At 46.8% G+C, this 26,552-nt stretch overlaps 2 non-coding genes across 2 annotated transcripts; both read right to left on the bottom strand.

Annotated features, from left to right (window-relative positions):
- Positions 1 to 22,969: 22,969 nt before the first annotated feature.
- On the bottom strand, positions 22,970 to 23,132 carry LOC135027151 (U1 spliceosomal RNA). Its single transcript, XR_010223665.1, has one exon. It is a non-coding gene; the product is annotated as a U1 spliceosomal RNA (small nuclear RNA).
- A 152-nt stretch (positions 23,133 to 23,284) lies between these two features.
- Positions 23,285 to 23,448, bottom strand: LOC135027144 (U1 spliceosomal RNA). Its single transcript, XR_010223659.1, has one exon. It is a non-coding gene; the product is annotated as a U1 spliceosomal RNA (small nuclear RNA).
- Between the last annotated feature and the right edge of the window lie 3,104 nt (positions 23,449 to 26,552).

The following is a 26,552-nucleotide window of genomic DNA, read 5'->3' as shown; positions in this document are numbered from 1 at the left end:
GTACCGAGGACACAGTACCTCAATCAAGTCTATAGTTGGCTCTGAAATCAGCATTAAACTGGATCCACACTTAGATTATCTGTCCATTTATTTTTTCTAGTTGAAACAAAATTATGCTAATATGTGGCAGCAAATGACAATTGACCATTTGCTCCCAAACACTGGAAAACATCCAAAAATGGTCATTTAGATAAATTGGTTAAATCCATTTCATTTAGCTAATTTATCCAAACTACCTTTATTGTATCTTTGTGGGTGAATGATGTGTGGGTCAGTGTTGAGGGTGGTGGAGGAGATGGGTAATAGGCACAGCAGGGTGTGGACAGTCAAATAGTGTGCTTAGAGGTGCAGATAAATAGGGATATCTAATAATTCACCCACTATTCTATAGAATTATTAGATATCCCTATTTATCTGCATTACTCACCTAACACTCAGCATTTATCTACATGCTGATGCTATTCATAGCACTTAGCTTGCAAGTATTTTACCCATAAGGAGACACATTAGATGTTCCCTCTCTTTTCATTAAAGACGTCCCCAGCAACCATACTGTACTATACTATAACAGGAATAATTACTATGGGGGATTATACCATTTGATCTGGAATAAAGGGAAAATATTGTGGAAAGAGTGCTGTAAGTGTATGATATGTAGAACTATTGCCAAGTTCTGACATTTGTCAAGTGAATTACTAATATACATTCAACTAATATTACATAGTGTCCAGTAATTCAGTATCAGACTAATTGATATAGTCAATTTGGATCAATAATAAAGACACAACACAGGTAGCGAACCTTGATATTAATAAATGTATTTCCATTTATTATATATGATAATTACATTATACAAACTTATTGTACTTTATTTCGTGTTTAGACAATTTTAACAAATTTATTAAAAGTTAATTTTTAAATCATCATTTGTGCGCCAGCAAAAGAGACATTCTTTTCTCTTCTCCTTTCCTGCATAACATTACTTGTCTCTGGTAGCACCCCCGAACGTCCTACAATTAATATTTAATATAACTGATGGACATTTATTGGGGCCTCTTCATACAAATATTTAGAATTTAATAGCTGGTGCAGAACACATCCCCTTCCCCCCATTACCTGTATATCTGGATTCACCAAGGAAATGCTGATGCTGACTCCAAGAAGAAAGGGAGTCTCTTCCCTATGAAGGTGAAGCCTTGTTTGGCGCCGGCCTAGTTAATTTGATCTCGGCAGCTCCCGCAGGTAAGTCAACCTTCTTGCACTATGTTCCCTCTCAACGGATAAAGACGCATCATTATCTGATGCAGTCATTTCGGCCCAATAGATATGCAAGAAGTTAAGATTCCCCTTTCTTTGCAGGTAGAGGAAGGAGAAGAGGGAAGAGGTCTGTAGCCTCTTCAAGATTGCAGGAGCAGAGATTGTCCTCTGCTTCTGCCAAATCCACTGCATGACGCTAGGGCTTTCTTGCAGGTGCCCGCACCAGTGGGGGCACGTCTAAAGCTCTTCAGTCAGTTCTGGATTCATTCGGACCTGGACTCATGGGTTTTACAAATAGTGTCCCAAGGGTACAAACTGGGGTTTCAAGACGTTCCCCCTCACCGATTGTTCAAATCAGCCTTAGTCAGCAGGGAGAAGGTTTTTATTCAAGCCTCTTCGTGGTCCCGAAGCCGGACGGCTCAGTCAGACCAATCTGAAATCTGAAATCCCTCAATTTCTACCTAAAGAAATTCAATTTCAAGATGGAATCTCTCACGGTAGTGATCTCCAGTCCGGAGGAAGGAGATTTCATGGTTTTGGTAAACTTAAAGGATGCCTACTTACATGTTCCCATTTAGCCACTGCATCAAGCTACCTGAGGTTTGCAATTCAGGATTGTCATTACTAATTTCAGACGATGCCATTTGGTCTGTCCACGGCTCCGAGGATTTTCACCAGGGTGATGGCGGAAATGATGGTTCTCCTTCGCAAACAAGGAGTCACAATTATCCCGTACTTGGATGTTCTCCTGATAAAGGCGAGATCCAGGGACCAGTTGGTGCAAAACATTGCACTCTCCCTGACAGTTCTTCAACAACATGGTTGGCTCCTAAACTTGCCAAAATCGCAGTTGGTCCCAATGACGCGGTTGTTGTTTTTGGGAGTGATACTGGACACAGAAGAGGTTTTCCTCCAGTGGAAAGGCTATGGAGATCCAGAGTCTGGTCAAACTAATTCAGAAACCAGCAAGAGTGTTAATCCATCAATGCATTCGGTTGCTGGGGAAGATGGTTGCGGCCTACGAGGCCATTCAGTTTGGCAGGTTCCATGCCAGAGTGTTCCAGTGGGACCTGTTGGACAAGTGGTCCGGATCCCACCTACACATGCACCGGAGGATAATCCTGTCTTCCAAGACCAGAATCTCACTCCATTGGTGGCTGCACAGTTCTCACCTCCTAGAGGGGCGATGGTTCGGGATCCAGGACTGGATCCTAGGGACCACGGATGCAACCCTTTCGAGGTGGGGAGCAGTCACACAGGGGGAAAACGTCCAAGGAAGATGGTCAAGTCAGGAAAGTTGTCTCCACATAAATATTCTGGAGTTAAGGGCCATTTAATAACAGCAGACACAGTACACACTGGGACGGGTGCCCAGCATCCTCTACGGACTAAGAGAAAAGGATTTACCGGTAGGTATTAAAATTCTAGTTTCTCTAATGTCCTAGAGTATGCTGGGGACTCCGTAAGGACCATGGGGATAGCAGGAGACATGGGCACTTTAAGAAAGACTCTAGTTCTGGGTGTGCACTGGCTCCTCCCTCTATGCCCCTCCTCCATACCTCAGGTTGATACTGTGCCCAGTGGAGACTGGGTGCTTTTCAGGAGCTCTCCTGAGCTTTCTGACAGAAAGTATTTTGTTAAGTTTTTAATTTTCAGGGAGCACTGCTGGCAACAGACTCCCTGCATCGAGGGACTGAGGGGAGAGAAGCAGCCCTACTCTCTGAGTTGCAAGGTCCTGCTTCTTAGGCTACTGGACACCATTAGCTCCAGAGGGATTGGTACGCAGGATCTCACCCTCGCCGTCCATCCCAGAGCCGCGCCGCCGTCCCCCTCGCAGATTCAGAAGATAGAAGCCGGGTGAGTATGAGAAGAAAAGAAGACTTCAGAGGCGGCAGAAGAGTTCATGATCTTCACTGAGGTAATGCACAGCACTGCAGCTGTGCACCATTGATCCCATACACCTCACATACTCCGGTCACTGTAAGGGTGCAGGGCGCAGGGGGGGCACCCTGGGCAGCAATATAAACCTCTTTTTGGCAAAAATATAACATATATACAGCTGGGCACTGTATATGTATGAGCCCCTGCCAATTTTACAGTTTAAGCGGGACAGAAGCCCGCAACCGAGGGGGCGGGGCTTCTCCCTCAGCACTCACCAGCGCCATTTTTTCTCCACAGCACCGCTGAGAGGAAGCTGCCCGGACTCTCCCCTGCTTATACCACGGTAGACAAGAGGGTTGAAAAGAGAGGGGGGGCACATAATTAGGCGCAAATTACATACAGCAGCGCTACTGGACAAACATTAAGTTACTGTGTTATTCCTGGGTTATATAGCGCTGGGGTGTGTGCTGGCATACTCTCTCTCTCTGTCTCTCCAATGGGCCTTGTGGGGAAACTGTCTTCAGAAAAAGCATTCCCTGTGTGTGTGGTGTGTCGGTACACGTGTGTCGACATGTCTGAGGAAGAAGGCTATATTAGAGAGGAGCAGGAGCAAATGAATGTGGTGTCTCCGCCGACACCTGATTGGATGGATATGTGGAATGTTTTAAATGCTAGTGTAAACTCATTGCACAAAAGATTAGACAAGGCTGAAGCTTTGGGACAGTCAGGGTCTCAACCCATGCCTGATCCTATGTCGCAGGGACTGTCAGGGTCTCATAAGCGCCCACTATCCCAGATTGTTGACACAGATACCGACACGGATTCTGACTCCAGTGTCGATTACGTTGATGCAAAGTTACAGCCAAAATTGGCAAAATCCATTCGATATAGGATTATGGCAATAAAAGATGTTTTGCACATCACAGAGGAACCCCCTGTCCCTGACAAGAGGGTACATATGTACAAGGGAAAGAAGCCTGAGGTAACCTTTCCCCCCTCACACGAGCTGAACGAGTTATGTGAAAAAGCTTGGGAATCTCCAGATAAAAGACTGCAGATTTCCAAAAAGATTCTTATGGCGTATCCTTTCCCATCAACGGATAGGTTACGATGGGAATCCTCCCCTAGGATGGACAAAGCATTAACACGCACAGCTACAGCTGGAAAATCAATTTTTTTACCTTATGTTCCCTCACAGCATAAGAAAGCTCCGCATTATCAAATGCAGTCCTTTCGGTCACAAAGAAACAAGAAAGTGCGAGGTGCGTCCTTTCTTGCCAGAGGTAGGGGCAGAGGAAAAAAGCTGCACAACACAGCTAGTTCCCAGGAACAGAAGTCCTCCCCGGCCTCTACAAAATCTACTGCATGTTGCTGGGGCTCCACTGGCGGAGTCCGGCCCATGTGATGTCATGCAGCCGCTCTGACCACGCCTCCTGTTTCTCCGTTGCCGACCCAATATTGAAACCCTGCCCCCGCACCGCTCCATCTCCGACTTGGAAATGGAGTGTTGTTGACCCCCCTCGCCCCCCCCCCCCCCTGCACCGATTGACAGGCAGAGGCGATCGCATTATCTGCAGGCGGATGCGTATGCTCTTAGCAAATTTTGCAGTTGGATTGCTTATTGCGATTGCAATCCAACCTGAATCAGGCCCTATTACCTATCACAACGCACTGCGGGTAGTACAAAATGGGGTTAATATAGGAGAAAAACCCCCAGAGCCGTGCTCCTTAACTGTCCCTGGTGGCTAGTGGAGCAGCTGCCCAGTAATCAGTGTCCACGCCAGTGCGCACACGGCCCGCCCCCTACAGCCACGCTGGATCACGGTATAGTGTGGGCACAGAAGCCCCTTACCACCCTTTCATCAGCGGCCTCGTGATCCCGGAGGGCGGTGTGTGTGTGACTGACCTTAGGAAGAAACCGGAGCCTCCGCTGCAGTGACCCAGCAACCGGGGCACGGGAGTATACTGTGCCGCTGGGAGTGATGGAGCTGCTGTAAATATATCTATTAGACCTAGCCTGCTGCAGCCCTTGTAGATTCTTATTAAAAAAGTACTTATTTTCTTGTCAAAACTAATAGCTAAGAATAGGATGCCTGAGGCAGCCCCCTGTTAAGTGGCCTGCTACTGAAGGCACCAACTACAAACTGAGCTCCCTGTTCATGGAAGCGAGGTTATAGAGGAGGGGGCGCTGAGTATCTTGGGAACAGTCAAAAGCTTTGAGCTTGTTGGTGCCTCAGATCAAGATCCTACTCTACACCCCAATGTGAATCCTTGTGGAGTCCAGTGTACCCCACAGAAGAAAAAAATGTGTCACAACCATTGGCAGCAACATTAGAATAGCTGCTGATGGGCACAATTGAGAAAGGAAGGGGAGAAAACATTTGAATCCAGCACATATATGTAATTTGAATATGTAATTTGTACCTTCCTACTTTAAAATGTAATGGATGAACCTCACCCTGTGAGAACTATCTTCATGATCAAGAGATCTCATATGCAAGATAAGTATGTGTTGGGATAGGGCTGTGGAGGGCGGCTGCTCGGGCACACCCCCGTCAAGTTAAGGAGATTCAACTGAGGAAGCACAAGGGAACTCTCATCTGGGGACAACAACTGCAGGGAGAACACATTTTCAGATGAATGTGGGAGGGCAGAAGGCTGCCTAATACTGAAGCACCCCCAAACAACAAACCAAATGCAACAACTAGTGCAAGCATTCCTGGGGGAAGGCCTGCAGCAGATGGATCCAGTAACAGCTCCAGAGTTGCTCTACAAGACAAGTAAAAGGGTGTGAGCCCTGCAGCACCACCTGTACTTTGCATACACACATATATAGGACAGCATCTCTTATATGCCCCAGGGTCAATAAAATAGTATCCTTATCTAGGGTATCAATCCCCTCAGATAAGGTATCCGTCCATGCTGCTACAACACTACACACCCAGGCCGACGCAATTGCCGGTCTGAGTAAGGTACCCGAATGTGTATAAATGGACTTCAGGGTTATCTCCTGTTTGCGGTCAGCAGACTCTTTGAGGGTAGCCGTATCCTGGGACGGGAGGGCTACCTTCTTGGATAAGCGTGTTAATGCTTTGTCCACCCTAGGGGAGGATTCCCATCTTAACCTATCCATTGATGGGAAAGGATACGCCATAAGAATCCTTTTGGAAATCTGCAGTCTTTTATCTGGAGATTCCCAAGCTTTTTCACATAACTCGTTCAGCTCGTGTGAGGGGGGAATGGTTACCTCAGGCTTCTTTCCCTTGTACATATGTACCCTCTTGTCAGGGACAGGGGGTTCCTCTGTGATGTGCAAAACATCTTTTATTGCCATAATCATATATCGAATGGATTTTGCCAATTTTGGCTGTAACTTTGCATCATCGTAATCGACACTGGAGTCAGAATCCGTGTCAGTATCTGTGTCAACAATCTGGGATAGTGGGCGCTTATGAGACCCTGACAGTCCCTGCGACATAGGATCAGGCATGGGTTGAGACCCTGACTGTCCCGAAGCTTCAGCCTTGTCTAATCTTTTGTGCAATGAGTTTACACTAGGGATGTGCACTTGAAATTTTTCAGATTTTGTGTTTTGGTTTTGGGTTCGGTTCCGCGGCCGTGTTTTGGGTTCGAACACGTTTTGGCAAAACCTCACCGAATTTTTTTTGTCGGATTCGGGTGTGTTTTGGATTCGGGTGTTTTTTTCAAAAAACCCTAAAAAACAGCTTAAATCATAGAATTTGGGGGTCATTTTGATCCCAAAGTATTATTAACCTCAAAAACCATAATTTCCACTCATTTTCAGTCTATTCTGAACACCTCACACCTCACAATATTATTTTTAGTCCTAAAATTTGCACCGAGGTCGCTGGATGACAAAGCTAAGCGACCCAAGTGGCCGACACAAACACCTGGCCCATCTAGGAGTGGCACTGCAGTGTCACGCAGGATGGCCCTTCCAAAAAACACTCCCCAAACAGCACATGACGCAAAGAAAAAAAGAGACGCAATGAGGTAGCTGTGTGACTAAGCTCAATGACCCAAGTGGCCGACACAAACACCTGGCCCATCTAGGAGTGGCACTGCAGTGTCACGCAGGATGGCCCTTCCAAAAAACACCCCCCAAACATCACATGACGCAAAGAAAAAAAGAGGCGCAATGAGGTAGCTGTGTGAGTAAGCTAAGCGACCCTAGTGGCCGACACAAACACCTGGCCCATCTAGGAGTGGCACTGCAGTGTCACGCAGGCTGGCCCTTCAAAAAACTACTCCCCAAACAGCACATGACGCAAAGAAAAAAAGAGGCGCAATGAGGTAGCTGCGTGAGTAAGCTAAGCGACCCTAGTGGCCGACAAAAACACCTGGCCCATCTAGGAGTGGCACTGCAGTGTCACGCAGGATGGCCCTTCAAAAAACACTCCCCAAACAGCACATGACGCAAAGAAGAAAAAAAAGAGGCGCAATGAGGTAGCTGTGTGAGTAAGCTAAGCGACCCTAGTGGCCGACACAAAAACCTGGCCCATCTAGGAGTGGCACTGCAGTGTCACGCAGGATGGCCCTTCAAAACAATACTCCCCAAACAGCACATGACGCAAAGAAAAATTAAAGAAAAAAGAGGTGCAAGATGGAATTGTCCTTGGGGCCCTCCCACCCACCCTTATGTTGTATAAACAGGACATGCACACTTTAACCAACCCATCATTTCAGTGACAGGGTCTGCCACACGACTGTGACTGAAATGACGGGTTGGTTTGGACCCCCACCAAAAAAGAAGCAATTAATCTCTCCTTGCACAAACTGGCTCTACAGAGGCAAGATGTCCACCTCATCATCATCCTCCGATATATCACCGTGTACATCCCCCTCCTCACAGATTATCAATTCGTCCCCACTGGAATCCACCATCTCAGCTCCCTGTGTACTTTGTGGAGGCAATTGCTGCTGGTCAATGTCTCCACGGAGGAATTGATTATAATTCATTTTAATGAACATCATCTTCTCCACATTTTCTGGATGTAACCTCGTACGCCGATTGCTGACAAGGTGAGCGGCGGCACTAAACACTCTTTCGGAGTACACACTTGTGGGAGGGCAACTTAGGTAGAATAAAGCCAGTTTGTGCAAGGGCCTCCAAATTGCCTCTTTTTCCTGCCAGTATAAGTACGGACCGTCTGACGTGCCTACTTGGATGCGGTCACTCATATAATCCTCCACCATTCTTTCAATGGGGAGAGAATCATATGCAGTGCCAGTAGACGACATGTCCGTAATCGTTGGCAGGTCCTTCAGTCCGGACCAGATGTCAGCATCAGCAGTCGCTCCAGACTGCCCTGCATCACCGCCAGCAGGTGGGCTCGGAATTCTGAGCCTTTTCCTCGCACCCCCAGTTGCGGGAGAATGTGAAGGAGGAGATGTTGACAGGTCGCGTTCCGCTTGACTTGACAATTTTCTCACCAGCAGGTCTTTGAACCCCAGCAGACTTGTGTCTGCCGGAAAGAGAGATCCAAGGTAGGTTTTAAATCTAGGATCGAGCACGGTGGCCAAAATGTAGTGCTCTGATTTCAACAGATTGACCACCCGTGAATCCTTGTTAAGCGAATTAAGGGCTCCATCCACAAGTCCCACATGCCTAGTGGAATCGCTCTGTCTTAGCTCCTCCTTCAATGTCTCCAGCTTCTTCTGCAAAAGCCTGATGAGGGGAATGACCTGACTCAGGCTGGCAGTGTCTGAACTGACTTCACGTGTGGCAAGTTCAAAGGGCAGCAGAACCTTGCACAACGTTGAAATCATTCTCCACTGCGCTTGAGACAGGTGCATTCCACCTCCTATATCGTGCTCAATTGTATAGGCTTGAATGGCCTTTTGCTGCTCCTCCAACCTCTGAAGCATATAGAGGGTTGAATTCCACCTCGTTACCACTTCTTGCTTCAGATGATGGCAGGGCAGGTTCAGGCGTTTTTGGTGGTGCTCCAGTCTTCTGTACGTGGTGCCTGTACGCCGAAAGTGTCCCGCAATTCTTCTGGCCACCGACAGCATCTCTTGCACGCCCCTGTCGTTTTTTAAATAATTCTGCACCACCAAATTCAAGGTATGTGCAAAACATGGGACGTGCTGGAATTTGCCCAGATTTAATGCACACGCAATATTGCTGGCGTTGTCCGATGCCAAAAATCCACAGGAGAGTCCAATTGGGGTAAGCCATTCCGCGATGATCTTCCTCAGTTGCCGTAAGAGGTTTTCAGCTGTGTGCGTATTCTGGAAACCGGTGATACAAAGCGTAGCCTGCCTAGGAAAGAGTTGGCGTTTGCGAGATGCTGCTACTGGTGCCGCCGCTGCTGTTCTTGCGGCGGGAGTCCATACATCTACCCAGTGGGCTGTCACAGTCATATAGTCCTGACCCTGCCCTGCTCCACTTGTCCACATGTCCGTGGTTAAGTGGACATTGGGTACAGCTGCATTTTTTAGGACACTGGTGACTCTTTTTCTGAGGTCTGTGTACATTTTCGGTATCGCCTGCCTAGAGAAATGGAACCTAGATGGTATTTGGTACCGGGGACACAGTACCTCCAACAAGTCTCTAGTTGGCTCTGCAGTAATGATGGATACCGGAACCACGTTTCTCACCACCCAGGATGCCAAGGCCTCAGTTATCCGCTTTGCAGCAGGATGACTGCTGTGATATTTCATCTTCCTCGCAAAGGACTGTTGGACAGTCAATTGCTTGGTGGAAGTAGTAAAAGTGGTCTTACGACTTCCCCTCTGGGATGACCATCGACTCCCAGCAGCAACAACAGCAGCGCCAGCAGCAGTAGGCGTTACACGCAAGGATGCATCGGAGGAATCCCAGGCAGGAGAGGACTCGTCAGAATTGCCAGTGACATGGCCTGCAGGACTATTGGCATTCCTGGGGAAGGAGGAAATTGACACTGAGGGAGTTGGTGGGGTGGTTTGCGTGAGCTTGGTTACAAGAGGAAGGGATTTACTGGTCAGTGGACTGCTTCCGCTGTCGCCCAAAGTTTTTGAACTTGTCACTGACTTATTATGAATGCGCTGCAGGTGACGTATAAGGGAGGATGTTCCGAGGTGGTTAACGTCCTTACCCCTACTTATTACAGCTTGACAAAGGCAACACACGGCTTGACAAATGTTGTCCGCATTTCTGTTGAAATACTTCCACACCGAAGAGCTGATTTTTTGGGTATTTTCACCAGGCATGTCAATGGCCATATTCCTCCCACGGACAACAGGTGTCTCCCCTGGTGCCTGACTTAAACAAACCACCTCACCATCAGAATCCTCCTTGTCAATTTCCTCCCCAGCGCCAGCAACACCCATATCCTCCTCATCCTGGTGTACTTCAACACTGACATCTTCAATCTGACTATCAGGAACTGGACTGCGGGTGCTCCTTCCAGCACTTGCAGGGGGCGTGCAAATGGTGGAAGGCACATGCTCTTCACGTCCAGTGTTGGGAAGGTCAGGCATCGCAACCGACACAATTGGACTCTCCTTGTGGATTTGGGATTTCGAAGAACGCACAGTTCTTTGCTGTGCTTTTGCCAGCTTGAGTCTTTTAATTTTTCTAGCGAGAGGCTGAGTGCTTCCATCCTCATGTGAAGCTGAACCACTAGCCATGAACATAGGCCAGGGCCTCAGCCGTTCCTTGCCACTCCGTGTGGTAAATGGCATATTGGCAAGTTTACGCTTCTCCTCCGACAATTTTATTTTAGATTTTTGAGTCCTTTTTTTACTGATATTTGGTGTTTTGGATTTTACATGCTCTGTACTATGACATTGGGCATCGGCCTTGGCAGACGACGTCGATGGAATTTCATCGTCTCGGCCATGACTAGTGGCAGCAGCTTCAGCACGAGGTGGAAGTCGATCTTGATCTTTCCCTATTTTTGGAACCTCAACATTTTTGTTCTCCATATTTTAATAGGCACAACTAAAAGGCACCTCAGGTAAACAATGGAGATGGATGGATACTAGTATACTTATGGATGACGAGCGACTGCCGACACAGAGGTAGCTACAGCCGTGGACTACCGTACTGTGTCTGCTGCTAATATAGACTGGATGATAATGAGATAAAATTAAAATATATATATATATATATCAGACTAGTACTGCAGCCGGACAGGTATATATTATGTAATGACGGACCTGCTGGACACTGTCTGTCAGCACTGCAGACTCCTAAAGTAAGCTACTAGTATCAAGAAGATAGGAAAAAAAAAAACCACGGGTAGGTGGTATACAATTATGGATGGACGAGCGACTGCCGACACAGAGGTAGCTACAGCCGTGGACTACCGTACTGTGTCTGCTGCTAATATAGACTGGATGATAATGAGATAAAATTAAAATATATATATATATATATCACACTAGTACTGCAGCCGGACAGGTATATATTATGTAATGACGGACCTGCTGGACACTGTCTGTCAGCACTGCAGACTCCTAAAGTAAGCTACTAGTATCAAGAAGATAGAAAAAAAAAAACCACGGGTAGGTGGTATACAATTATGGATGGACGAGCGACTGCCGACACAGAGGTAGCTACAGCCGTGGACTACCGTACTGTGTCTGCTGCTAATATAGACTGGATGATAATGAGATAAAATTAATATATATATATATATATATCACACTAGTACTGCAGCCGGACAGGTATATATTATGTAATGACGGACCTGCTGGACACTGTCTGCAGAATGCGTTTATAAAAACACCACACGACGAGTGTTTAACTTTTTCAGGCAGACAATCACAATATACTGGTGGTCAGCAGACAATCACAATATACTGGTGGTCAGTGGTCACTGGTCAGTCACACTGGCAGTGGCACTCTGGCAGCAAAAGTGTGCACTGTACTTAAAATATGTACTCCTGCTATAACTTCTCGCCAGTCTCCCCCACAATTAAGCTGTGTGAGCAGTGAGCACTCAGCACAGTCAGATAATGATATACAGTATTACATATGATGCAGCACACTGGGCTGAGCACAGATATGGTATGTGACTGTGTCACACTGTGTATCGTTTTTTTTCAGGCAGAGAACGGATTAATTAAACTGGTGGTGGTCACTGGTCACTGGTCACACTATCAGCAAGTAGTACTCCGTCCTAAGCAGGCAATCACAATATACTGGTGGTCAGTGTGGTCACTGGTCAGTCACACTGGCAGTGTGGCACTCTGGCAGCAAAAGTGTGCACTGTACTTAAAATATATTATTTATGTACTCCTGCTCTAACTGCTCCCCAGTCTCCCCCACAATTAAGCTGTGTGAGCAGTGAGCACTCAGCACAGTCAGATATACAGTACAGGTTGAGTATCCCATATCCATATATTCCGAAATACGGAATATTCCGAAATACGGACTTTTTTGAGTGAGACTGAGATAGTGAAATCTTTGTTTTTTGATGGCTCAATGTACACAAACTTTGTTTAATACACAAAGTTATTAATAATATTGTATTAAATGACCTTCAGGCTGTGTATATAAGGTGTATATGAAACATAAATGAATTGTGTGTATGTACACACACTTTGTTTAATGCACAAAGTTATAAAAAATATTGGCTAAAATTACCTTCAGGCTGTTTGTATAAGGTGTATATGATACATAAATGCATTCTGTGCTTAGATTTAGGTCCCATCACCATGATATCTCATTATGGTATCTAATTATTCCAAAATACGGAAAAATCCGATATCCAAAATACCTCTGGTCCCAAGCATTTTGGATAAGGGATACTCAACCTGTATTACATATGATGATGCAGCACACTGAGGCTGAGCACAGATATGGTATGTGACTGTGTCACACTGTGTATCGTTTTTTTTCAGGCAGAGAACGGATTAATTAAACTGGTGGTCAATGGTCACTGGTCACACTATCAGCAAGTAGTAGTACTCCAGTCCTAATATGCTCCCCAAAATTAGTAAATACTAAATAGTGTCTCTAACTCTCTACTCTCTTCTCTATAAACGGAGAGGACGCCAGCCACGTCCTCTCCCTATCAATCTCAATGCACGTGTGAAAATGGCGGCGACGTGCGGCTCCTTATATAGAATCCGAGTCTCGCGATAGAATCCGAGGCTCGCGAGAATCCGACAGCGGGATGATGACGTTCGGGCGCGCTCGGGTTAACCGAGCAAGGCGGGAGGATCCGAGCCTGCTCGGCCCCGTGTAAAAAAAGCTGAAGTTCGGCGGGTTCGGATTCCGAGAAACCGAACCCGCTCATCACTAGTTTACACTAGCATTTAAAACATTCCACATATCCATCCAATCAGCTGTCGGCGGAGACACCACATTAATTTGCTCCCGCTCCTATCTAATATAGCCTTCTTCCTCAGACATGTCGACACACGTGTACCGACACACCACACACACAGGGAATGCTTTTTCTGAAGACAGTTTCCCCACAAGGCCCTTTGGAGAGACAGAGAGAGAGAGTATGCCAGCACATGAGCACACACCCCAGCGCTATATAACCCAGGAATAACACAGTAACTTAATGTTTGCTCAGTGGTGCTGCTGTATGTAATTTGCGCCGAATTATGTGCCCCCCCCCCCTCTTTTCAACCCTCTTGTCTACCGTGGTTTCAGCAGGGGAGAGTCTGGGGAGCTTCCTCAGCGGTACTGTGGAGAAAAAATGGCGCTGGTAAGTACTGAGGGAGAAGCCCCGCCCCCTCGGCGGCGGGCTTCTGTCCCGCTTAAACTGTAAAATTGGCGGGGGCTCATACATATATACAGTGCCCAGCTGTATATTTGTTATATTTTTGGCAAAAAGAGGTTTATATTGCTGCCCAGGGCGCCCCCCCTGCGCCCTGCACCCTTACAGTGACCAGAGTATATGAGGTGTATGGGAGCAATGGCGCACAGCTGCAGTGCTGTGCGTTACTTCAGTGAAGATCATGAAATCTTCTGCCGCCGCTGAAGTCTTTCTTTTCTTCTCATACTCACCCGGCTTCTATCTTCCGGCTCTGCGAGGGGGACGGCGGCGCGGCTCTGGGACGGACGGCGAGGGTGAGATCCTGCGTACCAATCCCTCTGGAGCTAATGGTGTCCAGTAGCCTAAGAAGCAGGACCTTGCAACTCAGAGAGTAGGGCTGCTTCTCTCCCCTCAGTCCCTTGATGCAGGGTGTCTGTTGCCAGCAGTGCTCCCTGAAAATTAAAAACCTAACAAAATACTTTCTGTCAGAAAGCTCAGGAGAGCTCCTGAAAAGCACCCAGTTTCCACTGGGCACAGTATCAAACTGAGGTATGGAGAAGGGGCATAGAGGGAGGAGCCACTGCACACCCAGAACTAAAGTCTTTCTTAAAGTGCCCATGTCTCCTGCGGAGCCCGTCTATCCCCATGGTCCTTACGGAGTCCCCAGCATCCTCTAGGACGTTAGAGAAAATAGGATTTTAATACCTACCGGTAAATCCTTTTCTCTTAGTCCGTAGAAGATGCTGGGCACCCGTCCCAGTGCGTACTGTGTCTGCAGTTGTTAAATGGCCCTTAACTCCAGAACATTTATGTGAAGACAACTTTCCCGACTTGACATTCTTCCTTGGATGTTTTCCCCCTTTGTGACTGCTCCCCAGCCTCGGAGGGTTGCATCCGTGGTCCCTAGGATCCAGTCCTGGATCCCGAACCATCGCCCCTCTAGGAGGTGAGAACTGTGCAGCCGCCAATGGAGTGATATTCTGGTCTTGGAAGACAGGATTATCCTCCGGTGCATGTGTAGGTGGGATCCGGACCACTTGTCCAACAGGTCCCACTGGAACACTCTAGCATGGAACCTGCCAAACTGAATGGCCTCGTAGGCCGCAACCATCTTCCCCAGCAACCGAATGCATTGATGGATTAACACTCTTGCTGGTTTCAGAATTTGTTTGACCAGACTCTGGATCTCCATAGCCTTTCCACTGGAAGAAAACCTCTTCTGTGTCCAGTATCACTCCCAAAAACAACAACCGCGTCATTGGGACCAACTGCGATTTTGGCAAGTTTAGGAGCCAACCATGTTGTTGAAGAACTGTCAGGGAGAGTGCAATGTTTTGCAACAACTGGTCCCTGGATCTCGCCTTTATCAAGAGATCATCCAAGTACGGGATAAATGTGACTCCTTGCTTGCGAAGGAGAACCATCATTTCCGCCATCACCCTGGTGAAAATCCTCGGAGCCGTGGACAGACCAAACGGCAACGTCTGAAATTGGTAATGACAATCCTGAATTGCAAACCTCAGGTAGCTTGATGCAGTGGCTAAACGGGAACATGTAAGTAGGCATCCTTATGTTTACCAAAACCATGAAATCTCCTTCCTCCGGACTGGAGATCCCTACCCTGAGAGATTCCATCTTGAAATTGAATTTCTTTAGGTAGAAATTGAGGGATTTCAGATTTCAGATTGGTCTGACTGAGCCGTCCGGCTTCGGGACCGCGAAGAGGCTTGAATAAAAGCCTTCTCCCTGCTGACTAAGGCCGATTTGAACAATCGGTGAGGGGGAACGTCTTGAAACCCCAGTTTGTACCCTTGGGACACTATTTGTAAAACCCACGAGTCCAGGTCCAAATTAATCCAGAACTGACTGAAGTGTTTTAGACGTGCCCCCACTGGTGCGGGCTCCTGCAAGAGAGCCCCAGCGTCATGCAGTGGATTTGGCAGAAGCAGAGGACGATCTCTGCTCCTGCGATCTTGAAGAGGCTACAGACCTCTTCCCTCTTCTCCTTCCTCTACCTGCAAAGAAAGGAGAATCTTAACTTCTTGCATATCTATTGGGCCAAAATGACTGCGTTAGATAATGATGCGTCTTCATCCGTTGAGAGGGAACATAGGGCAAGAAGGTTGACTTACCTGCGGGAGCTGCCGAGATCAAATTAACTAGGCCGTCGCCAAACAAGGCTTCACCTTCATAGGGAAGAGACTCCCTTTCTTCTTGGAGTCAGCATCAGCATTCCCTTGGTGAATCCACAATGCCCTCCTATCCGAGACTGCCATGAAATTGGCCCGTGAACTCAAGAGTCCTATATCCCTTGCAGTCGTAAGTATGCTGCAGTGTCCTTGATATGATCCAACGTAAGGAGCATCCCATGTCTCCAGGATATCTATATCGGATGACAAGGTATTCGACCAATTCTTGAATACTACTACTCACCCATGCGCATGTAATGGCAGGTCTAAGTAATGTACCCGTGGTTACATAACTAGAAATAATGTAGCTTCCTGCATACGATCCGCTGGATTTGTGACAGGGCCCCGTGCAGAACAGGGGGTGACTCCCACTTTATTCTGTCCGCGGCAGGAAATGAATAAACAACCGGAAACCTTTTGGGGATTTGAAACCATCTTGTCGAGCTGGCCCAGACTTTCTCAAACAGAGATGGAGGAACGTTACATCAGCTTTCATTATATATCTATATATACATACATATAGACCCCTTTGTCAGGAACAGCAGGGTCCTCGGTGATGTTAATATGTCCTTAATATCCACAATCATGTACTGAATGCTCCTTGCCAATATTGGATCTAATCAGGAAATATTATGGTCGACATAGGAATCAGTATCCGAGTCAGTATCAGTGTGTAGTAACTGGGCAAAATAACATTTTTGCTGGGCCTGAGGGAAAAGAAGCATAGCCATGAACATCACATCTTTTCTCTACGTCTGTGTCTGGGACACAGATTTATCCAACCTCACTCTGATATTACTGAAACTTTCACCCAGTCAGTTATTGGTGGTGCCAACAGGGCCACCATCATATGTCTGCATTCCTAATATAGTTTCCTCTTGGGAAAAACATTCAGCCACCGACATGTTGACACACATGTACCAAGTACCCACAGACACATAGGCTTATGGGGGATAGACCTACAGTAAATCTGTCAGAGGGACAAATGGGATTTTTCAGCTCACAACCCAGCGTCAAAAGTACACAGTCTGGGAAATAATAAACTCTATAGTGATAGACTTGTAACGCTCTATAGATGTGCTGGTGAGGTGAGGAAGAAGCCCCGCCGCTGTAATGGCACGCTTCTGTCCCGCTCAGAAACAAATAATTAATTACGCTGGTGGGGTAAGGACAGTGCTCAGGTACTAATGTCCACTTTTGCCAGCCTTTTGTGAGGAATTTATGCTGCCCAGGGTGCCCCCCCCCACGCCCTGCACCCTGCAGTGCCTGTGTTTGTGTGGGAGCATGGCGCACAGCATTCCGCTCGCTGCGTGGTACCTCAGAATGCCATCTGTTCTTCTGCTACTCGCCTGTCTTCTGACTTCTGGCTCTGTAAGGGGGTGACGGCAGGCTACGGGAGTGGGCATCTAGGCGTACCCAGCGATCAGCACCCTCAGGAGCTAATGGTGTCCTGTCAGCCAGAAGTAGAGCCATTGAACTCACTAGAAGTTGGTCATACTTCTCTCCCCTAAGTCCCACGAAGCAGGGAGACTGTTGCCAGCAGCCTCCCTGAAAATAAGAAAAACTAACATAAGTCTTTTCAGAGAAACTCAGTAGAGCTCCCCTGTAGTGCATCCAGTCTCACTGGGCACAATTCTAAAACTGGAGTCTGGAGGAGGGGCATAGAGGGAGGAGACAGTTCACACCCTTTGAAAGTCTTAAAGTGCCCATGTCTCCTGCGGATCCCGTCTATACCCCATGGTTCTTAATGTGATCCCAGCATCCTCTAGGACGTATGAGAAAACAAATAACGCACACACGAGGAGGAGAGAACAAAGGAAGTAATAAGGAGGGGAGGGGAGGGGGGGGGAGGTAAGGTAAGGTAGTAAAGGCATATTGGATAAACTACAACCTTATACATATTCATTAATGGCCCTCATTCCGAGTTGATCGCTCGCAAGGCGATTTTAGCAGAGTTACACACGCTAAGCCGCCGCCTACTGGGAGTGAATCTTAGCTTCTTAAAATTGCGAACGATGTATTCGCAATATTGCGATTACAAACTACTTAGCAGTTTCAGAGTAGCTTCAGACTTACTCGGCATCTGCGATCAGTTCAGTGCTTGTCGTTCCTGGTTTGACGTCACAAACACACCCAGCGTTCGCCCAGACACTCCCCCGTTTCTCCGGCCACTCCTGCGTTTTTTCCGGAAATGGTAGCGTTTTGATCCACACGCCCATAAAACGCTGTGTTTCCGCCCAGTAACACCCATTTCCTGTCAATCACACTACGATCGCCGGAGCGAAGAAAAAGCCGTGAGTAAAAATACTATCTTCATTGTTAAATTACTTGGCGCAGTCGCAGTGCGAATATTGCGCATGCGTACTAAGCGGAATTTCACTGCGATGCGATGAAAATTACCGAGCGTTCAACTCGGAATGAGGGCCCATGTACCAGTAGTTAGAAGTAGAAGAGCTCTAACAGAAACCACAAAGCTTATCTAAAGCCACACCACACTGGATATGCCCAATCTCATTTGATCTTTGAAGCAAAGCAGTATTGGACTTTGTTACTACCAAGCAGTCTCCCATCCATGTATTATCAGATTCTTTAGGTGTTTTTAAACTACCAACACCCTTTTCTTGGTACATTTAATTTTTACACGTATTCTTTTATGTACCAGAAGTTAGAAGTAGAAAAGCTCTAACAGAAACCACCAGCTCATCTACAGCCACAGCACACTGGATTTGCCCAATCTCTCCTGATCATGGAAGCTGAGCAGTATTGGTCCTGGTTTTAGTACTTGGATGGGAGACCACCAGGAAATACCAGGAGCTGTGTGTATTTTTACAATACCAACACCGTTCTCTTGATGCATTCCATTTTGAAACATTGGGGCAGATCTATTAAGCCTGGTGAACTGATAAAGTGCAAGGTGATAAAGTACCAGCCAGTCAGCTCCTAACTGTCATTTTTCAAACCCAGCCTGTGACATGGCAATTAGGAGCTGATTGGCTGGTACTTTATCACCATGCAAATTATAATTTCACCGGGTTTAATAAATCGGCCGCTTATTCATTTATGTACTAGTAGTTAGAAGTAGAAGAACTCTAACAGAAACCACTAAGCTCATCTACAGCCACACCACACTGTATATGCCCAATATCACCTGATCTTAGGCCTGGTTTGTTCTTGGATGTGAGACCACCTAGGAATACCAGGTGCTGTAGGTAGTTTTATACTACCAACACCGTTCTCTTGATGCATTCTATTTTGAAACTTATTCATTGATGTAGAAGTTAGAAACAGCAAAAATCATCTACAGCCGCATCACACTGGATATGTCCAATCTCATCTGATGTTGGAAGCTAAGCAGTGTTGTGCCTGGTTAGTTTTTGGATTTCAGGTCCTGCCTTCTGGTTTGGCCACGGCACCTCAGAAATTCACCAAGGTCATGGCCGTGATGACGACCCTTCACCATCGGTGGACCAGGGAGGAATCTCTCCTCCCGATAAACATTCTGGAATTGTGGGCAGTGTTCAATTCATTGATACTGGCCCTGCCTCTAGTACAGAACAGGCCTGTTCAAGTACAATCGGACAACGCCACCACGGTAGTGTACACAAATCATCAAGTCGGCACTCGAAACTGCATGGCAAAGCTGGAAGTATCAAAAATCCTCAGTTGGGTAGAACGTCATCTGCCAGCAATATCGGCAGTGTTCATTCCCGGAGTCCTCAACTGGGAAGCGGATTTCCTCAGTCGTCAGGACGTTCACGCTGGAGAGTGGAGAGGCTGCAGCAGAAATATCTGCACTGGTGTCAGTAGGTGACTGAGGCAGGGATGACTGGGAGATAGTGGGTGACTGAAGCATGTATGAGTGGGAGATAGTGGGTGACTGAAGCCGGGGTGACTGGGAGATAGTGGGTGACTGATGCAGGGGTGACAGTGATAGTGGTTGACTGAGGCAGGGGTGACAGGGAGATAGTGGGTTACTGAGGGAGGGGTGATAGGAAGGGGTTGGGTAAGTATGGGAAGAAAGTGGGTGACAGGGATAATAAATGAATAAGGCAGGGATGATAGGGAGATAGTGGATGACTGTGGCAGGGGTGACAGGGACAGTAAGAGACTGAGGCAGGGTTGACAGGGATAGTGGGTGACTGAAGCAGGGGTGATAGGGTGACAGTGGGTGACTGAGGCAGGGGTGACAGGGATAGTGGGTGACTGAGGCAGGGGTCGCAGGTATAGTGGTTGACTGAGGCAGCGGTGACTGGGAGATAGTGGGTAACTGAGGCAGGGGTGACAGGGAAAGTGTGTGACTCAGGCAGGGGTGATAGGGAGATAGTGGGCAGCATATCTCTGCCTCACTGCAGCAGCACATTCCTGCTTCACTGACAGCAGCACATCCCTGCAACGTTGACAGCAACACATCCCTGCAACATTGACGGCAGCACATCCCTGCCTCATTGACGGCAGCACATCCCTGCCTCACTTATAGCAGCACATCCCTGCCTCGCTGACAGCAGCACATCACTGCCTCGCTGACAGCAGCACATCACTGCTTCACTGACATCAGCACATTACTGCTTCACTGACAGCTGTATATAGGGCCTAATTAAGACCTGATCCCTGCTGTGCATATTCACACAACAGGAGATCAGGTCTGAAGTGCGTGTGTGCTGGTGCCACAGTGCACCGGCACATGCCAGGATGCGATCAGCATCTCTGCCCTGTGAGCGCCTCTGCCTGATTGACAGGCAGAGGCGGTCACTGGACAGGAGGAGTCGGGCCAGCGGCGTTGTGCCGCCATTTTGGGGGCACAGTCAGGACAACGCAGACATGACCGGACCGTATGGGGGCGGGGCGTGACGGCTGTGTGACCCGGACAGCAACGGGCCTTATTTACTAAAATCTCAGATAAATTTTATGGCATTTATGTGCAGTCTAGTTTGCACAGTTGATAGAGTGTTGATCTTGCACTATCAATGTAAGCCTCACATAGGTTTGATACACATGTAAGTTTGTTTTTATTTTACTACATTGTGGTTTGTGGCTCTATACCATGTAATACATGTCTTTTAACAGTAGTCAAGTCTTCCAATGTGCTTGTTAGTGAAACCCAATACATAACTTTATTTTATTTTGTTTCTTCAAATATTGAATGCATATGTCTTATAACTTTTTTTTTCAATATATAAACATTTTTATTATAAGATTTTCAATGACACAAGTACATCCAAGTTGCAGATTATGGGTTGTGAAGGACAAATCAACCATATAAACAATTTAAGCAATTTAAATTGCATGCAGGTAGTAGAATATCAAACTCCTTGGATGAGAGTTGGTCGTAATAAACTAGGATAGAAAAGAATAAAGTAGAAAATAAGATTTTAAACCTACGGTAAATCTTTTTCTCGTAGTCCGTAGAGGGTGCTGGGGACTCCGTAAGGACCATGGGGATAGACGGGCTCCGCAGGAGACATGGGCACTTTAAGAAAGACTTTAGTTCTGGGTGTGCACTGGCTCCTCCCTCTATGCGCCTCTATGCCACAGTTAGAGAAACTGTGCCCAGAGGAGACTGACAGTATGAGGAAAGGATTTTGTTAATCCAGGGCAAGATTCATACCAGCCACACCAATCACACCGTATAACTTGTGATAAACTACCCAGTTATAAGTCGAAAAAACAACATACTGCAGCATCAGTGCAGGATCGATGCAACTATAACATAACCCTTATTGAAGCAATAACTATATACAAGTATTGCAGAAGTAGTCCGCAGTTGGGACGGGCGCCCAGCATCCTCTACGGACTACGAGAAAAAGATTTACCGGTAGGTTTAAAATCTTATTTTCTCTAACGTCCTAGAGGATGCTGGGGACTCCGTAAGGAACATGGGGATTATACCAAAGCTCCAAAACGGGCGGGAGAGTGCGGATGACTCTGCAGCACCGATTGAGCAAACATGAGTTCCTCCTCAGCCAGGGTATCAAACTTATAGTATTTTGAAAAGGTGTTTGAACCTGACCAAGTAGCAGCTTGACACAGCTGTAGTACCGAGACCCCTCGGGCAGCCGCCCAAGAAGAGCCCACTTTCCTCGTGGAATGGGCCTAGACCGATTTCGGTAACTGCAATCCAGCCATAGAATGCGCTTGCTGAATCGTGTTACAAATCCAGCGAGCAATAGCCTGCTTTGAAGCAGGGGCACCAATCTTGTTGGTTGCATACAGGACAAACAGCGCTTCAGTTTTCCTGACTCTAGCCGTCCTGGCCACGTAAATTTTCAAAGCCCTGACCACATCAAGTAACTCGGAATCCTCCAAGTCACGCGTAGCCAAAGGCACCACAATAGGTTGGTTCATATGAAAAGATGAGACCACTTTTGGTAGGAATTGAGGATGGGTCCGCAATTCCGCTCTATCCACATGGAACACCAAATATGGGCTTTTATGTGACAAAGCCGCTAATTCCGACACTCGCCTAGCCGAAGCCAAGGCTAATAACATGACCACCTTCCACGTGAGATATGTTAACTCCACCGTTTTAAGGCTGCTAAAAACTGCTAGCGAGCAATCAACTCAGAATGACCCCCATAGTGTATTGCAAGAAAATATCTGTAAATCCAATGGTACCGTAAGTGCGGTATATACTCGCACTTCTTTGCGGGGCGAGAACATCTCCCCTAAGTGAAGTCAGCCCTATGAATAGAGTTTGTGTGATCCCTGTGCAGCAGTCACAGAAAGGGTTCATCTCTGCAGTTTGTCACTCAAATTACATTGTTGCATTTTTTCTAGAAGTGGATCTGAGAGCTGTTACCCGCAGACCAGCTACAATAATTATCCTGGGATAGTGCACAAGGGCATAGAAGGGAGCGGCTCAAGAAAAGAGAAGTGGAAACAGACAGCAAACTAGGCTGGAGAGAGACCTGAGACAAAGAGATCTGAATTATACGAGAGCCGACCAGGGGAAACACAAATTATGCAGTCAAGTTTCCCACATTTGGGGAAATCGCAAGAGCAGCACACCCAGAGTGCAATGGGTGAGCCTTGCCCTGGGAGAAGCACCTTCATGATCATAGTATCTCACCTGGCAGGTAAGTAGGAGTTGGGCTAGAGCTGGGTAGGGTCGCTGCTCGGGCACTTCCCTGTCAAGTGAAGGAGATCCAACTGAGTCAGCACAAGGGAACTCTCGAAAGAAGAACAAGGCTAGAGGAAGATCTGAGACAAATAAATCTGACTTTTACCAGAGCTGACCAGAGGAAAGCACAAACACAGTCCCCCACTACCACAAATAATGAAGTCGAGTTTCCCACATTTGGGGAAATCACAGGGGTCAGCATACCCAGAATGCAATGAATGAACCTCACCCTGGGATAACAGTCTTCATTACCATGATATCTCCTATGCAAAATAAGTATGATTTGGGATAGGGCTAGGGAGGGCCGCTGCTCAGGCACATCTCTGTCAAGTAAAGAAGATTCAACTGAGGCAGCACAAGGGAACTCTCATCTGGGGACAACAACTGCAGGGAGAACACATATTTTCAGATGAACATGGGAGGGCAGAAGGCTGCCTAATACTGAAGCACCCCCAAACAACAAACCAAATGCAACAACTAGTGCAAGCATTCCTGGGGGAAGGCCTGCAGCAGATGGATTTGCATATGGTGATGTCATCCAAGCAGTGGGTCAAAGTTGGCTTCAACCCTCGTCTGCATATGAAAAGAGAAAAGGGGCATGCAGGGCATGGCGGCCTTTTGTGGCGCTTGGATGACCCCTAGTTCGCATTAAACACCTCCACCCTCCTTCGGTGTGGGGCTCATGTTGGCTATGCCCCAGCCCCTGAAGCATTCAAGCTGATTTCTTGCAGAAGCTGGGCACTGTAACAGCTCCAGAGCTGCTCTGTATGGCAAGTAAAAGGGTGTGGGCCCTGCAGCACTACCTGTAGTTCGCATTGTGCGTTGGAAGGCACAATGTAAGCAGATGGGAGAAGTCAGGATAGTGCGCAAGGGCATAGAAGGGAGCGGCTCAAGAAAAGAGAAGTGGAAACAGACAGCAAACTAGGCTGGAGAGCTCTTCTGTCTATATTTTGCAAACCTGCTCTTGTCCTCTCCAGCTGCTCCATGTAGATTTGACGTCTGGAAAGGTGCATAACCCACTGACAAGCAGGCACACTCCTGCATGAGTTTTCTCTCTCACTAGCTGGATGATACACAATCATTTGCATGTGCTCCACCTCCGACACACCACCCACCCAACCACCCAGTGACCAGAGCCACCCACAAGCCAACTGGCTCCGTGATTTAATTTGCACAGTGTAGTCATCCAGGCAGCATGTCCTTCTCAATGGAATACAATAATACAACAGTTAATAAGGCTATGGGTGTGGAGTGTAAGAGGGTGAGGGAATCACAAGCCCGAAGCTTTATTGAAAGACAGACACATATAAAGGGAGGATCAATAAATACAAAGATATCCTTTACTATAGAATGTAGTCCAATCCGGTCTTTCAACTCTTCCACAACTTAAAAACGGATAGTGTTCCCAAGCCTTCCATCCTGGAATATCTTCAGTCTCTCGCCAATGAAGAAAACAATCCCTCCAGCAGACTCTTCAACCACGATACAAGATCACAGCCAAAAGGGCGAGAAGCAACTACACTTGCGTTTAACCAAAATAGCTAAAACTTAGTGGAGGAAAGTGCAGTGCACCAAAACATAAGCTGACACAATCATGGAGAATGTGCCAGCATATATGCTCTTCTATCTATATTTTGCAAACCTGCTCTTGTCCCCTCCAGCTGCTCCATGTAGATTTGACGTCTGGCAAGGTGCATAACCCACTGACAAGCAGGCACACTCCTGCATGAGTTTTCACTCTCACTAGCTGGATGATACACATTCATTTGCATGTGCTCCACCTCCGACACACCGCCCACCCAACCACCCAGTCACCAGAGCCACCCACAAGCCAACTGGCTCCGTGACTTAATTTGCACAGTGCAGTCATCCAGGCAGCATGTCCTTCTCAATGGAATAATCTCTGGTTCCATGGAATCTTCCGCATTGGAATGCTGCGGAACAAAAAGGATTTAAACATTCAGCTTGCTAGCATTCAATGTACCTGCGGCTTGGCTCTAGCACATGGGTCTTCATCCTGTGGCCCTCCAGCTGCTGTGAAACTACACATCCCAGCATGCCCTGCCACAGTTTTGCTATTAAGGTATGCTAAAACTGAGGCAGGGCATGCTGGGATGTGTAGTTCCACAGCAGCTGGAGGGTCGCAGGTTGAAGACCCATGTTCTAGCATGCCTGTTCTATGATGCATGTTCCGTGATGTCACAATCAGCTTGGAATGGGGTATCTAGCAGGCATTTGCTGACAGTCACTTGAGGTAGACACACATCAGGAGATGCAGCATATCGGAGGTCTTCGATGCCTTTCCAGCAAATGCACACCACCTGCTGCTGGTCTGGACACAAAACAATGCCCACAATCGAAGTCCCAAAATGCCCAACTACAGGATTCATGTAAGTAGTGAATTTAGGAATGAATTTAGAAGTAGGAAATTAAGTTAGTTCACAAGTACATTCAAATTCAGATCTAAAGTCTAGGTAGGCCTCACGTCCTGGCAGACCCCAGCATTTAAAAATGCCTTGATTAGAGGTAGGGAATTAAATGTAGATAAGAAGTAGACGCAAAATAAGACTCCACAGAGCAGTTATCAGGTGTCTTTATCAATTGTTGCATTTAAAAAATCAAGCAATTAGGGAACACAATGTTGCAACAATTTAACCCTATTTGCAAAATAGTACTAAATAAGTTTGTCGATGTAAGACATTTGCAAAGGCGCAAACAAAACACGCTGGAAAATCTGATCACAAGGTCAATTACGTCCCTGGGTGGGATTGAACCACCAACCTTTTGGTTAATAGCCGAACACACTAACCGATTGCGCCACAGAGACACTTTGCAAAAAGTACATACTGACAAAGGCTAATAAGCATTTATCTAGAACGTTTCCTAGAAAAACTTTAAAAAGTCAATAATCTGGAGAGTTTTTGTAAGATGTTTCTTCCATCAACCAACGAAGAAACACATTGGTACTTTTCCATGATGAGTGAGTGCTTCAGGTTCTCTTGCACTTACATGTGCAGCAGAGTACTGCAATGGAAGCATGCTGGGCCCATAACCCAGAGGTAGGCAGATTGAAACTATCCTCTGCTATATGCATTTTTTTTTGTTAATTAAAGTAATCCAAAACTGGGATTGATATTTTGGTTCTTTTATTTTTACTTAAAGTACAATAACTTTTACCATTTTAATTTGTTTTAATAGTATATTGACAGTATTGTTTTCTTTCAAAAATCCACTTAATTTTCTTTACCCTATTATTAAAATGGTAATTGACAAAAACAAACTACATTGTCACCAGAAGAGCAATACAAAATGTACACGTGATATATTAAAATCATCTTTCCAGCTTGAATTTCAATGATGCATTGGGGCAACGATTTTGTTAGC

The sequence above is a fragment of the Pseudophryne corroboree genome, unplaced genomic scaffold (genome assembly GCF_028390025.1).
Source record: "Pseudophryne corroboree isolate aPseCor3 unplaced genomic scaffold, aPseCor3.hap2 scaffold_460, whole genome shotgun sequence".
NCBI classification, from domain to species: Eukaryota; Metazoa; Chordata; class Amphibia; order Anura; family Myobatrachidae; genus Pseudophryne; species Pseudophryne corroboree.
This window is presented reverse-complemented; position numbering and strand designations above follow the sequence as displayed.